At 47.2% G+C, this 13,203-nt stretch overlaps 1 protein-coding gene across 1 annotated transcript in view; it reads right to left on the reverse strand.

The window, feature by feature from the left end:
• LOC144270752 (CREB-binding protein-like) overlaps positions 1-13,203 on the reverse strand; it is a 153,471-nt gene that overhangs the window by 93,668 nt on the left and 46,600 nt on the right.

Genomic DNA, 13,203 nt, shown 5'->3' on the forward strand with positions numbered 1-13,203 from the left:
GGGGTACAGTAGGCTGGGAAGGTTGAGAACCACTGCTCTAGAAAGAGGTTGAATATCAGCAGACACATAATTTGAAATAAAACACCTCAAGATCCATTCTGAGAATCTCTGGGTAGAGACTATGGATCCCTTGCATCTTGTCACAATTGAAACAAACAATCTAGGAGACTTTCAGAAAGGTTTCATTCTGTCCAGACAGAAGGGTAACACCTTTCTGACATCTAAAGTATCGAAGGCAGAATCCTGCTTAGTCCGAGGTGGTTTCAGGAGAAAACCTGGAAGGTGAATAGTCTTGTCTATATAAAATTCAAAGGACACATTGGGTAAAAACTTGGGATGTGGTTATAATGATACCTTGTCCTTAAAAACACTGTGAAAGAAGGATCTGCCATTAAAGCCCCCCATTTTCCAACTCTCTAGGCAAAAGTGATGGCTACCAAGAAAGCTGCTTTCATTGATAGGTGAACCAATAAACATGTAGCTAGTGACTCAAAGCAGTCCTTCGTAAGAACAAAGATCAAGTTCCATACAGGAGCAGGTTCTCAAATCTGTGGAAATAGGTTCATTAAGCCTCTGAGAAACCTTGAGATTGTGGGATGAGAAAAACAAACAAACAATCAAAGAAAAAACCTTTTATCAAGGAGTGAAAGGCTGTAACAGCCGCAAGTGAACCTTGACCAAGCTCATATCAAGACGAGATCTTTTGAACTCAAACAGGTAGTTAAGGACAGAGGATAGAGAAGAGTGATCTGGAGAAACTTGTTGAAGGATACACCAGTGATGAAATCTCTTCTGTTTCTGAAGGTAAATGTCCTTTTGCTGTTTAATAATATCCATTGTACTTCTGCTGAACAGGGGGTCTCTATCCCCAAAAGTCATTTAGGAGCCATGCCTGAAGTTGCAGAACTTGCCGATCGAATGAGATAAGGATACCAGACTTGTCTCAGCCAGATCAGTGCAATTACAATGAATCTAGCCTTGTCTTGCTTGATCTTGTTCAGTACTTTCAAAAGTAACGGTGGTGGTGGACACGCATGAAGAAGACCTCTTGTCCATGAGATGAGGAAGGCATCCCCCAGTGATTAAGGGTCTAGTCCCACTCGAGCAAAATTTCGTGTGTTGGTGGTGGTTGCAAAGAGGCCCACTTCTGCGAACCCTCAGGTTAGAAATATGCTGTTGAAGACTTGCATGTCCAACTCCCATTAGTAATTCCGAGGAAAATGCCTGCTCAGGTGATCTGCCATAGTGTTCTGCATCCTCGGAAGGTAAGAAGCTGAGATGATTATCTGGTTGACTATGCACCAATTCCAGAGTTTTAGTGCTTCAGCACAAAGTGAGAAAGAATGCATCCCATCCTGAGACTGATGTAGATCATGCAGGCCATGTCGTCTGTCATGATCTTGATGGACTGGGCCTTGACCAGAAGAAGGAAATGAATGCAAGAATGTCTGACTGCCTTCAACTGTAGATGGTTGATGTGGAGAAGCTACTTTTGGGACAACCATTTGCCTTGGATTGTGTGTGACGCCAGATGTGCATCCCCCATCCCAAGAGGGATGTGTCTCATGATATGACAATGGTAGGAGGATCTTGACTAAATGGGACTTCTGCACAGACCTTCGAAGGTCTCTTGTATCAGCTGAGTGTCTGTAGAACCAAGCGAGGGACAGACATATACTTTCTGGGCATATAGACTGTCTTGAGCCATCCCTGGAGGCACCGAAGATGTAAACTGGCATCTTGAGTTACGAAAATGCAAGATGCCATGTTCCCTAATAGTTGGAGAGAACTTCTTGCTAAGGTTTGAGGACTGAGCTGAATCCTTGAGAAACTGGGGCAAGATGGCAAGGGATGGATCACTTGAAATTGTTCCGTTTTGTTCGTTCTCTCTGAAGCATCTGACACGGGTCGCTGTTAGAAGATAGGATACTGGGCTCAGATGAACCACTGGTCTGATCCAGTATGGCTGGTTTTATGTGATTCTTTAGGGCAACAAATCTGTTCATATGTAGGTAAACCCTGGCTGTCACCACATCCAGAGAAGCTCCTACGAAATCTATCCGATGTGCTGGTGTAAAAGCAAATTTCTCAAGATTGAGCCAGAGGCCTAAACTGTGGAATACCAACCTTGTTGTTTGTACTGCTGACCATACCTCTTGATAAGATCAGTCCCCTGAGCAACCAATCATTGAGATAAGGGAGGATGATTATCCCCAGATAACGTAGGTAGTAGGGATATAAATATCGGTTTAAAAAGTTAACCGGTTAAACGATTAAATTGTTTTGTTTAACCGATTAACTGAGGTAGCTGGGGGGCCCTGGCACTGTGAGGGTTGGGGCCAATCCAGCTGAGGTTGGGGTCCAGCCACCTGGCTCAACGCAGCACGGCCAGGGCAGGTGTCCAGGTGTCCAGCCGGCTGGGGGCCTGCTCCGGCCCGAACTGGGTCCCACCGGCTCAGCTGGTGTGGTGTAGCATTGCCGGTATGCCAGGGCTGGGGCTCCTCCGGCCCAGTTGGGGCTGGGGTCCCTCCCACCAGCCTGACGCGAGGCTGCTGGGGTTAACGGTTAACTTTGGTTAACCAGTAAGCCTAATGCTTACCGGTTAACCAGTTAACCTTTTACATCCCTAGTAGGTAGGTGGCTATGACTCCCATGATCTTTGAGAATATCTTTGGGGCAGAGGAGAGGCCAAAAGGGAGCAAGAGGTGCTGGTAGTGGTTGAGGTTGACTATGAAGCAAAGAAACCTCTTGTGAGAGTGGTGAATTGCAACATAAAAATAAGCATCTTGAAGGTCGAGAGTTGCAAACCAATCCCTGCAATTTAGGGGGAATTATAGCTGCAAGGGTCACCACCCTGATTTTCTGATGTTCACATCACTGTTCAGATGTCTGAGATCTACTATTGGTCTCCATCCTCTGTTCTTTTGAGGAACCAGAAAGTACTTGGTATAAAACCCCTTTCCCCTGTGCTGAACGGGGACGGGTTCTATAGCTCCTAAGCATAGAAGAGAGGCCACCTCCTGTCTCAGCAACTGAATGTGAGATGAGTCCCTGAAAAGGGACAAGGAAGTGCGGTAGGTGGGAGGGAGGGATAGAAGTGAAATGGATGGAGTAATTAGATGTTATGGTCTCCAAAATGAAAAGGAGTACTTGTGGCACCTTAGAGACTAACCAATTTATTTGAGCATAAGCTTTCGTGAGCTTATGCTCAAATAAACTGGTTAGTCTCTAAGGTGCCACAAGTACTCCTTTTCTTTTTGCGAATACAGACGAACACGGCTGTTACTCTGAAACCGGTCTCCAAAATGCATTTGTTGGTGTTATGCTCTTCTGCATAGGCTGAAATTGGGAGATGAGGTATCCAAAAATGGGGGGATGCGGACAAAATGCTGCAGCAGTAAATCCATATGCAGTGGGTGGTTCACACTCTCGACCAAGCCATCACAACTGGCACTGGGACAATGCAAGTGGCTGGGATGAAGTAGCTGTGGCCTCTTGGTCACTGGTTCGGGTGGCTGACAGAACCTAGAAAAATGAGCTGGGGGAGACCTCTGCGCTCTCTGAGATCTGCTTAAATTATTATTTGCATGGGTATAGATCCCGAGGGATCTAAGTGTGTCCCTCGAGTCCTTCCAAGTGGGAAGGGACAAGGGAGTTGTCTTTAGACTCAGAAAACAACTTGTGACTGATGAAAGGAAGGTCTTCTACAGTAGATTTGTAACTCCCTAGGGAAGCCAGATTGCTGGACCCAGATGCTCATTGTATCATGATAGTGGTCGAAATGGAGTGGGCTGCAGTATAGGCTGCGTCTAACGTGGCCTGTAATAGCATCTTTGCCAAGAGCTGGCCTCCATTTATGATGGCCTTAAATTATTGATGGTGAAATATTCAACAAAGGTATTAAATTTATTGTAAAGCTGCTAGTCACGGTTTGACATAAGCACCTGGTGATTCACTATCCTGAATTACAATGTTACAAAATCTACTCTGTGACTGAAAAGATCAAGATGCTTCTGCTTCTTGCCTCAGTTTTGTGCTGCCTCCCACGTTCATTAATTGCATCTACATCCAAGGAATTCAGTGTTGGATGTGAAAATAAAAATTCTGAACCCTTACATGGGAAGTTGTATTGTTTGTTGGCCTATTTGCATGTAGGAGCTATCAGGGCAGGAGTCTGACAGATCATCTTGGCTGGCTGTATTGGGAATGCCACACATGTCACAGATGAGGTATGTAAAAGGTCCAAGAGTTTATTATAGGAGTCTGGACTTCCATAAGACGAATTTGAAGTATATCTGTGACATGCTTCATCAGCTTCTGGAACTGTCAAAAGTCATCCACCCTGGAAGGCGGTAGAGGCATTACAGCCTCATCCGGCAATGATGAGGACATATCTGTGTGAGGTGTCACCTTGTCAGCCTTGCCTCCTGTTCTTCAAAGGTCTCCTCTACAGCTCCAGGTGTCCTCTCACAGGGGAGGGAAAGGGCAACCTCCTAGGAGGTTGGACCAACTCTACAGGATGGTGCTGGTCCCACAGCCACTATATGGACAACAGGATGGGCTGAATGGAGATTGCACAAGTCTCCATGGCCTGGGGTAGCATCGGCTCTGAGATGGGTGATGAGGTGTAGGTTGGTCCCAGTTTTGTCCAAGTCTTCTGACCAGGAAGGTGGGTCTTGGAGGAGGGAATAATGATTCATCAGATGGTTTAGAATCTCCTGATGGAGAGAAAGAGGATTCCAGTTCCAACGGCAGTACCAATGAGGCTGCTGGAGGGAAGTCATAGCCTGAAGATGGAATGAGAGACAGACTCCTCCTGAAGACAGGCTCCGCTCGTGGAGTTATAACCCTTCTGAAAAGGGAGACTCTGGGTATGGGACAGCGAAGATGTCCGCAAGAGGCGCCTAGGTCTTGGCTCTTCCCAGAACTAAAGGGATCCAGTCCACCAGAGCTGCAGCAGAGACAGTCAGTGCCACAGCCACTGAGAACAAAGACTGCACATGGGTAACTGATGCTCTCGATGATCGGTCTTCATCAGTGCTGGTGGATTCTGGGGTTTCTGTTTGGAGGTAGTGCCACCAGACTTGTGTGGACTTTCTTGTCATGCTTCTGAGACGTGGGACATCCTAGGTTCTCTTCAGCTAAGCTTATAGACTTGTTTGGTTTAGGCAAGGCTGAATCCAACTTCTTCAAAATGGATATGAAGGAAGTCTTAGCCTCATACTTATGAGCATGCTCTCTGCTCTCCTAACAAGATTCCGCCAAGGGATCTGTGGGGGTTGACTCCTTCGCTCCCAGGTTGGACCTCATGGCAGGAGATGCACTCCTTGTTGAATCAGGCCAGTGTACAATGGAGGGAGGGACGTCCTCTGGCCAGGGTCCGATTGCTGCATCATGCCCTTTTCCATTAGGTGCATCCGAAGGCGAAGTTCCCACCCTTCCTGAGTATGGCTGGAGAACGAGAAGCAGATACTACAACTTGCTGCAATGTGGGCTTCCTTGAGAGAGTGCAAGGAGCACCGGTGGTCATCGCTGACCAAGAGGGATTGCGGGAAGAAAGCACAAATTTTGAAGCCTGGAGTACTGGGCATAGTCCAGTACCGAATCAGGGAACAGAACAAGGGGTGAAAGAGGAGTGGCTCTCCAGGCCAGGAAGACTAACTACAAAACTCTATAACTATCAGATAAAAACCTGAAAACGCTAGAATGATAAAAACTATTTACAGATAGCCAAAACTGTGGACACTGGAAGTTCTGACACAGACAATGAGGCAGTGAGAAGGAACTGAAGAGGTGGTCAGTTTGCACTGTCCTTTAACTGCTCAGTCAGGGGCATCAGGTGAGCCAGGGTGCATGGGCGAACCAACAGACACTGCTTGCAAAATTCTCCATCTCTGGGCACATGCATGCCCCATAGTGGAATACACATGGGGACCACTCGAAAAACTGGAGCGCTTCACGATGTATGTCCCTATGGGTGCTCCATTACCTGCCTTCCTTCCACTCTGCCTCAGTTTTCCCTTGTGGGACTTTGTGGGAGAGAAGGAACTGAGGGTGGTTTGTCTGCGCAGCCCTACATGTCCTCGGTGCAGGGCATGAGGGGGAGCAGGTGCATGCATGGGCTGAACAGGCGCTGCTACCAAAAATCTTGGCTCAAAGGCGCAGGCGCACCAGAAGCGGAGCGCTCACAGGGACACAACTCAAAGAAGAAGCTGGCTGGTGCACAGCAAGTTAACACTCTGTCTACCATGTCTGGTTGAGAAACACCTCATGGATGAGAGAGTTTGGAGCTTCTCAGGCTACACAGTATCAGATTACACACAGAAACTCTTGTTAATGGGAACTGCACAGCTCACCTGCCAGGTCTTCATCTCAGTTGACATCCTATAGCTTTATCACCACCCACCCATAGACAGGTTAGCATTCATGCACTCACCAAAATCCCCTCCCCTGGGAACCAGCCCCTCTGTCTGCTCACCTGATGAGGGTGCTCTCCTGCAGCAGCTCCCGGCTGAAGTTTAGAGGAATGTCCTCACTATCTACAACACCTAGAACAAACAGTGGCAATGAAGTGACTCAAGACTAGGATACAACTGGACTCAGAGGACTCAGCCTTTTGCTAACTCCTCCCTCCCCACAAATCTCCGGCAGATGTCTCATGTCACTGTCCTGGCTGCCTTCCGAAATCTGCCTCCACTGCCCTAAGTGACACTCAAGGAAGGTGCTGCTGCAGCCTGTTGCACTCTCCTGCTTGCTCCCTGACCAGCCTACCTCTGAGGAAACGCAGCCATTTTGGCAGAATGTCAGCAGCTTTGGTTTGGATGAGGATTTTGCGGCTGTATAGGGCAACACTGGAGCCCAGCTCCCTGCTGACATCAAACATGGATGGTTTCTGTGGAAGCAAGAGGGGAAGAGGTTACACCAGCCAAACCCAGGAGCCCCAAGCTTGGGGCCCAAGTGGGGCTCATACAAAGCCCCACACTCTGCTGATGTTCACTATGGGTTTCACAGGTCTGAGATGATCAGAGCAAATCACGTTTTTATCCTCCCCACCAGAACGGAACTACAGGAGCGTGTGAATCTTGCTCTGTGAGGGTTTCTCCCACCTGAGCCAGATTCTGCTCCTGACAAATAGACACAGTTCAATGCACCCCATTTATCCTGTGGCACACTACTCCCATTGGAGAGATACTTCCATCTCTTTTAGGTACTGGGCATTCCCTTTTGGCTACTCCAAAAGAATTCTGCAGTGCTGGGCACACAAGGCTGAAGCTGTTCAAGTCGGAAAGGATGTCTATTCTGTGACGATCTCACCCATCTGATCCTTCCCTTCACTGAGGATTTCCCACACCTCCAAGAGAATGCCAGAGTCTCACCATCTCAGGCACATAAAAGATACTGCGGATATTGAGGGGGGCATCTGTCTTGTAGTGCAGGGTGTAGCGAGGCTTGTCATAAGCCTGGGCTATGAAACGGTAGAACTCCTCATGCTGCCATTCACTAATCTCCTTGGAGTACATCATCCAGAGTGCCTGTGGGGAAGGAGGGAGGCTTAAAATCCCCACCCATCTGGTAACACTCACACACAGCCCCACCCCACAGCCACATGCTAAGACTCATTTGCTTTTAATTCTGCTCTCCTAGCACGTCCCATTGTCAACAGCTTCCTTTGTGCTGGACAGGGCCCAGAGATAGGCATCACTATTACTAATTCTGGTCTGGTCTTTCAAAGCGATAGAACTGATCAATGAAATTGTTTTTAATTGCTCACTTTATTAATATAACTTCATAAGTAAAGTATTATGAATGAAACTACATTCATTCATAAAACCAGGTACCCCAATAACTGGCTACTTGAGTTTCACTTTCAATCCAATTGCTGCTTAAATCACTGAAACTTGCACTGCTTCAATATTGTAACTTCTGTTCACTGTTTGCCATTCTTTACACTTGTCCATGTTGTAACGCAAACTTCATTTTAACTTGTCCCAAACTCCATTTCAAAATGCTCACTTCATTTTTGCAAAACCCCGCTGTAATCTGATTAGTGTAGTTTAGATGTGTGAATGAGGTATATATGGATGATGGACTCAACCTCCAGCCCCAGCCTCTCCTGATGAAATAAAGTGTAAACACCAAGGGCTGAAGATGCAGACAACAGCCCTGACAAAGCAAGAAGAGTCCACCCTCAAAAGAAGAGAACAAAAGTACAATTGAAGAAACATCAAAGCCAGGTCCTAGGCTGAAAGTCATGTCTGCAATTGACGGGTGATCAATCACACCGAACTCAGAGGCAGCGTGACACAGCAAGACCTGTAGACTCTGGATTCAAACTAAAGCCTACAAAAAGGATGGGTGAGATGGAAGACTTTGAAGGGTAACATTCTGCTGCCAACATGGAAGGGCATTGGTGCATGCCCAACAGAGACCCAGTTCTTCCTTGTGCCTGGCTTTCCTGGCCAGTTAGCCGCCCCAAGCAACGAACCCAAGCTACATTCAGGACTGGTAACTATCTAGTAGCTGCAGAACATTTGGGGTGTGCGCGTGCGTGTGTGTGTGCATACATAGGTATTAGATATTAGTTATTGGTCTTAAATCAAATTGTGTTATTATAATAAACATGACATCTTGTCTTGTCCCCTGAAACGATACTGTGCAGTTTTATCTGTATAACAAGCCGACAAACCCTGCGCAGCCTAGGGATTCCCTCCTTACAAAGACTGGCTCTCTCCCTGCAGCCCCCTCTCCTCCCCCCTCTCCTCCTAAGGATTCCCCAGTGATTGCACAGGGAGGCCTGTATCCAGAAAGTGTCTTGACAAAGTATGTTGGGCTGGTTTTATTCCTGAAGTTCTGATGTCATCTCCCTCTCAGAAGAATCACTGTGTTGACACAGCACCTTACCTCCTCAAAGAGCTTTACAAACATCATGATTCTTGGCCTTAGTATAGCACCACGCTTGTGATCAGTAAAGATGTGAGGGATCCTGCCCATATAATTTGTGTTTGGAACCAATGTAGAGGTCTCAGGTTTGCTGCTGGGCTAGATTTACTTTCTTACATAGATTGTTTGCCCTTGGTGTCATCTCCAAGTGCCGATCAGTAGCAGACGCAGAGGTCCCCAAGTCATACCCCCTGCCTTCCAATAGCAAGCCCAATAGGCTCACTACCATTGCAGCTCAGGCAATATGCTGAGTACACTTCCTTTTTTAGAACGGTCATTCCCAAGCAGCCCCTTGATATGACCAGAAGTTACAACGGTGTCGTAGGGTTTCCAGGATCCAAGGTGTAACTGGGATTCACTGGGGAGTTCAGATGCTTTACAACACCTCTTGCTAGGACCAGAGTTCTATGCTGCTCCCCAGAGTTCTGACCACTGTCCATTAAAGAGCCAGCAGGTCCTTCACTTATGCCCAAACAGCATATCAGACTTAAGGCTAAGACTTTTTCATGGTTATTTTTAGTAAAAGTCACAAACAGGTCACAGGCAATAAACAAAAATGCACAGAGCCCATGACTTTTCCATTACTTTAATAAAAATAACCAGGGGTAGGGCTCGGTATGGGGGAAGAACGGAGTCCTGGGGCGGGAGGGAGGGGGAGAGAAGAGAGAGAGAGACTGACAGGCCATGCCTCCTGACTCCAATGGCCACACCAGGGGGGGTCACAGCCACGGGGCGGGGGAGGGTGACGACGGAACGACACACAACCCTTGCTCCAGAGCTTGCCCAGCTGTAGGACAGGAGCGCGTGGCCCGACTGATGCTCCCCACCAAGCCCTGGCCGCAGTGTGGGGCGGGGCATACGACCCTGGGAAGCCACAAGGGGGGCGCATGGCCCAAGCTGCAGCCTGCAGCGAGAGCTGCAGGACTGGGGTGCACGGTTCCGGCTGCAGCCCCGCCAAGTCCAGGACGCCACAGGGCTGGGGCACGTGGCCCTGGCTGCAGCCCTGCCAAGCCCAGGACTCCATGGGGCTCGGGCGCCTGGCCCCGGCTGCAGCCCCCAGCCCAGCTGCAGCCCCCGCAGAAAGGGTCCTGATTCCAGCCAGCCCCACTTGCAGGGCAGGGGCGCATCGTCCCACCTCCTCCCCCTGAAGCCCTAGAAGTCATGGAGGTCCGGAAAAGTCACGGAATCCATGACTGCTGTGACCTCCGTGACCAAATCGTAGCCCTAATCATATTTAAATGGGAAGAGGCTCCAATGTAGTGTTGGCTAAATGGCAATAATTTCTAGGGGGAAATCAGTTTGTGCAATATGGGTCCCATCTCCAGGTTTCTGTTTACAGGGAATCAGTCTTGTCGTGTGTAGAAATGGAAGAATGAAGTCCAGGATCAGGACTTTGGGCAGGAGGAGGCCACCTGCTTATTAAGAAGACAGCTGCTGCCATTCCCCTCAAGAGAACAGACTTTCTAACTGGTGAGAAAGAGAAAGTAATACTAAGTCTATATAAAAGATCTCTGTCTCCCCACCTTACTACTACTCGTCCCCAATGACTTAGGTCTGTTAGCTGTCGGGGTAAGCAGTGGTTTAGAGTTATTTTTGGTTTTGTGGTTTATGGCACAGGTCTTGGACAAGAGCCTTTTTTCATAATTGTAGGAATCTAAATATGTAATAGGGATAGGGTTTATTAGTCTTTAAATATTCACATTAAAACATCTACGTACAATCTGGTATGACCTTTATTTCCACACCCACATTCTAGGAAGAGATCCCTGCCCTAGACCTGCTCTTGTCAGATAATAAAGATGAGGCACAGTCAGAGCTTAAGGCATCAGTGGATGAGATGCTGGAAAAATTTATTCATAGACTTTATTTTAAAGGCAGAAGGGAACATTATGATAATTGAATCTATGTGTATCTCATGTGTAACCCGGGTCAGAGAATGTCACCCGGAGATTCCTGCATCCAGCTGAACAATTTGTGATTGAACTGGGAGTTTATCTTTTGATAACTGATAAAATTATATGGCAACCAATCACTAAGACCAGAAGACATTCATCCAAGAGTTCTGAAGGAGCTTAAGGAAGTGGCTGAGTAGCTAACAAAAATATCCTCTCATTAAAATCAGTTACTATGCAAAAAGGACAAGAGGATAGCAAGTGTTGTAATAAACAGTACTGGGGTGAGTTGGGCAATTAAAGAGCGTGATCCTCCTGTTACAGATAATCTGGCTGAAACAATAATTAAAAACAGAATTATTAAACTCCTAAGTAACCAGGGTATGATCTGGGAAAATAGGCATGGCTTCTGAAAACGAAAATTTTACTTTGCTAATCTACGAAAATTCTTTGAGCATGTCAACAAAATAGTGCATAACGGAGGAAAAGTCAAAGGGTTCAAAGGGTACAAACATGGAGCATCAGAACAGAAGGCAGACTTGATGTTTGTAAAGACAAGCCCGGATTTATCTCCTTTCTTTTTGAGTCTTCTTTCATATGGAAATAGCAACACTTCCAAGTTAACAGAAAATGTTTGAAATCCATTCCAGGGCCTCAAGAGATGCAGAGTGCACCTTTGCTATACCCCCTGGAAATGAAAAGATGGGGTACTTGTTCATAATGTTTTCAATAGTTTGGAAGTCTCCACATTTGCACTGTGGCAAATTCGTGATTCTCCATTTGTCCATCAGGTGCTCATATCTTCCATATAATGTCCTAATATGGTTGATGGTCGTCCATTGTCTTTGATGGAGCAAGAAGCCAGGCAGTTCGACGGTGGAATCATCTTGCGTGCTTGCTGTTTACATCAGAGCTTTCCCACTGCATCCGCCAGGTGTCTTCTGGGTTGAAGCTGGATGACAGAAGAGCTTCTCCAATGCCCAGAACACCCAGTGGGACTTAAGGCAGGCATGAGGCTGATTAACATGGTTGTCATGGAGCAGGTGCTCAGGTTAGCGAGGGTCTTCTTGTACTCGTGCAATGTAGCCATCTTTCTCTGGATCGCTGGAGGAAGGATGCTTGATAGGACTGGAAGCCAAGGCTGCGGAGCATGTAGCTGCGTATCGATGAGGTCCATGTGCGAACTTCTTCCTAAAACAAGTACACAGTACTCGGCCATGAAATAATCTACATCCAAGATTGCCATTTGTAGCATTGGAGCAATGACAATCCCAGCTAGAATCTGCTATCTTTTGGATGATATTGATGTGATTCTTTGTTTTATGGCTCACCTTCTTCAGATGTTGTTGACAGGTAAGGCTATGATCAAGAGTAATTCTCAGGTCACGGACGTTAGGATCGTGGGCAAGTTCCTTGCCACAGAGGTTTACGTTCAGCATCCTCTCAGCTTCAGAATCGCTCAGAAGGAAAGCTGATGACACTCTCTTTGATAGACTGGGTTTGAGCCACCAGTATCAAAAGTACAGTAGTTTTCCATCCACTTCAGAGCAGCATTACGGATGTATTCTGCTTCCTTGGGAGTTGCAGCCTGTGTCATTAGTGCCAGGTCGTCAGCTTAAATGAACTTGCAGCATATCATTTGGGGCACATCACTCATGTATAAGTTAAAAAGGGATGATGCCTGTGTTCCCTGTAAGCTGCGCACTTGGGCAGCAGCCCAGGAGAGATTCAAATGCTGCGCAGTTAATTAGCAGAGCATGCACAGCTGGCAGCATGTGTTCAGGTGCCCCTTCCCTCACGTTGCTCTGTCCTGCAGCTGCTCCCCCCCGGGACCCTCCACATACATCGGTGGAACACATTGGTCTCGAACAACCTGTCATTACAAGTGTACCAGTTCCATGCTGGAATTTGAGATGGGCAGACTGGCTAGGTTTCTCCACTGCTGTCAAAAAACCCCATCAGTAGCATACCACCAATGCCCGAAAACTTTGACTACTTCATGAAGCTTATTATTAAAGCCACACAAAAGAATATCCCGTTTGGTTACAGGAGCTTTTTTATGTCGTGCTGGAGCCCAGAGAGCAAAACACTCCTAAGGGCATACAAAGCTACTGGCGACCCAGACTTAGCCACTGCTCTCCTGCAATCATTGGACTGCACAAGATTACAACTACGGATAGATACAGGGGAGGCCACAGATTTCATGCATTCAAGCCATAAAGCACGGGCCCTTCTCCGGACCCTCGATGATGTGATGCCATCACACACAAACACTGCAAGTCATTGCTAACAGCATCGTCAGGCTCCTGTTAAGAAATCCAGACAACTGTCAGAGGGTTGGCGAAAACAGTTCTTAATTAATCCTGTGCAC

The sequence above is a fragment of the Eretmochelys imbricata genome, chromosome 10 (genome assembly GCF_965152235.1).
Source record: "Eretmochelys imbricata isolate rEreImb1 chromosome 10, rEreImb1.hap1, whole genome shotgun sequence".
Taxonomy (NCBI): domain Eukaryota; kingdom Metazoa; phylum Chordata; order Testudines; family Cheloniidae; genus Eretmochelys; species Eretmochelys imbricata.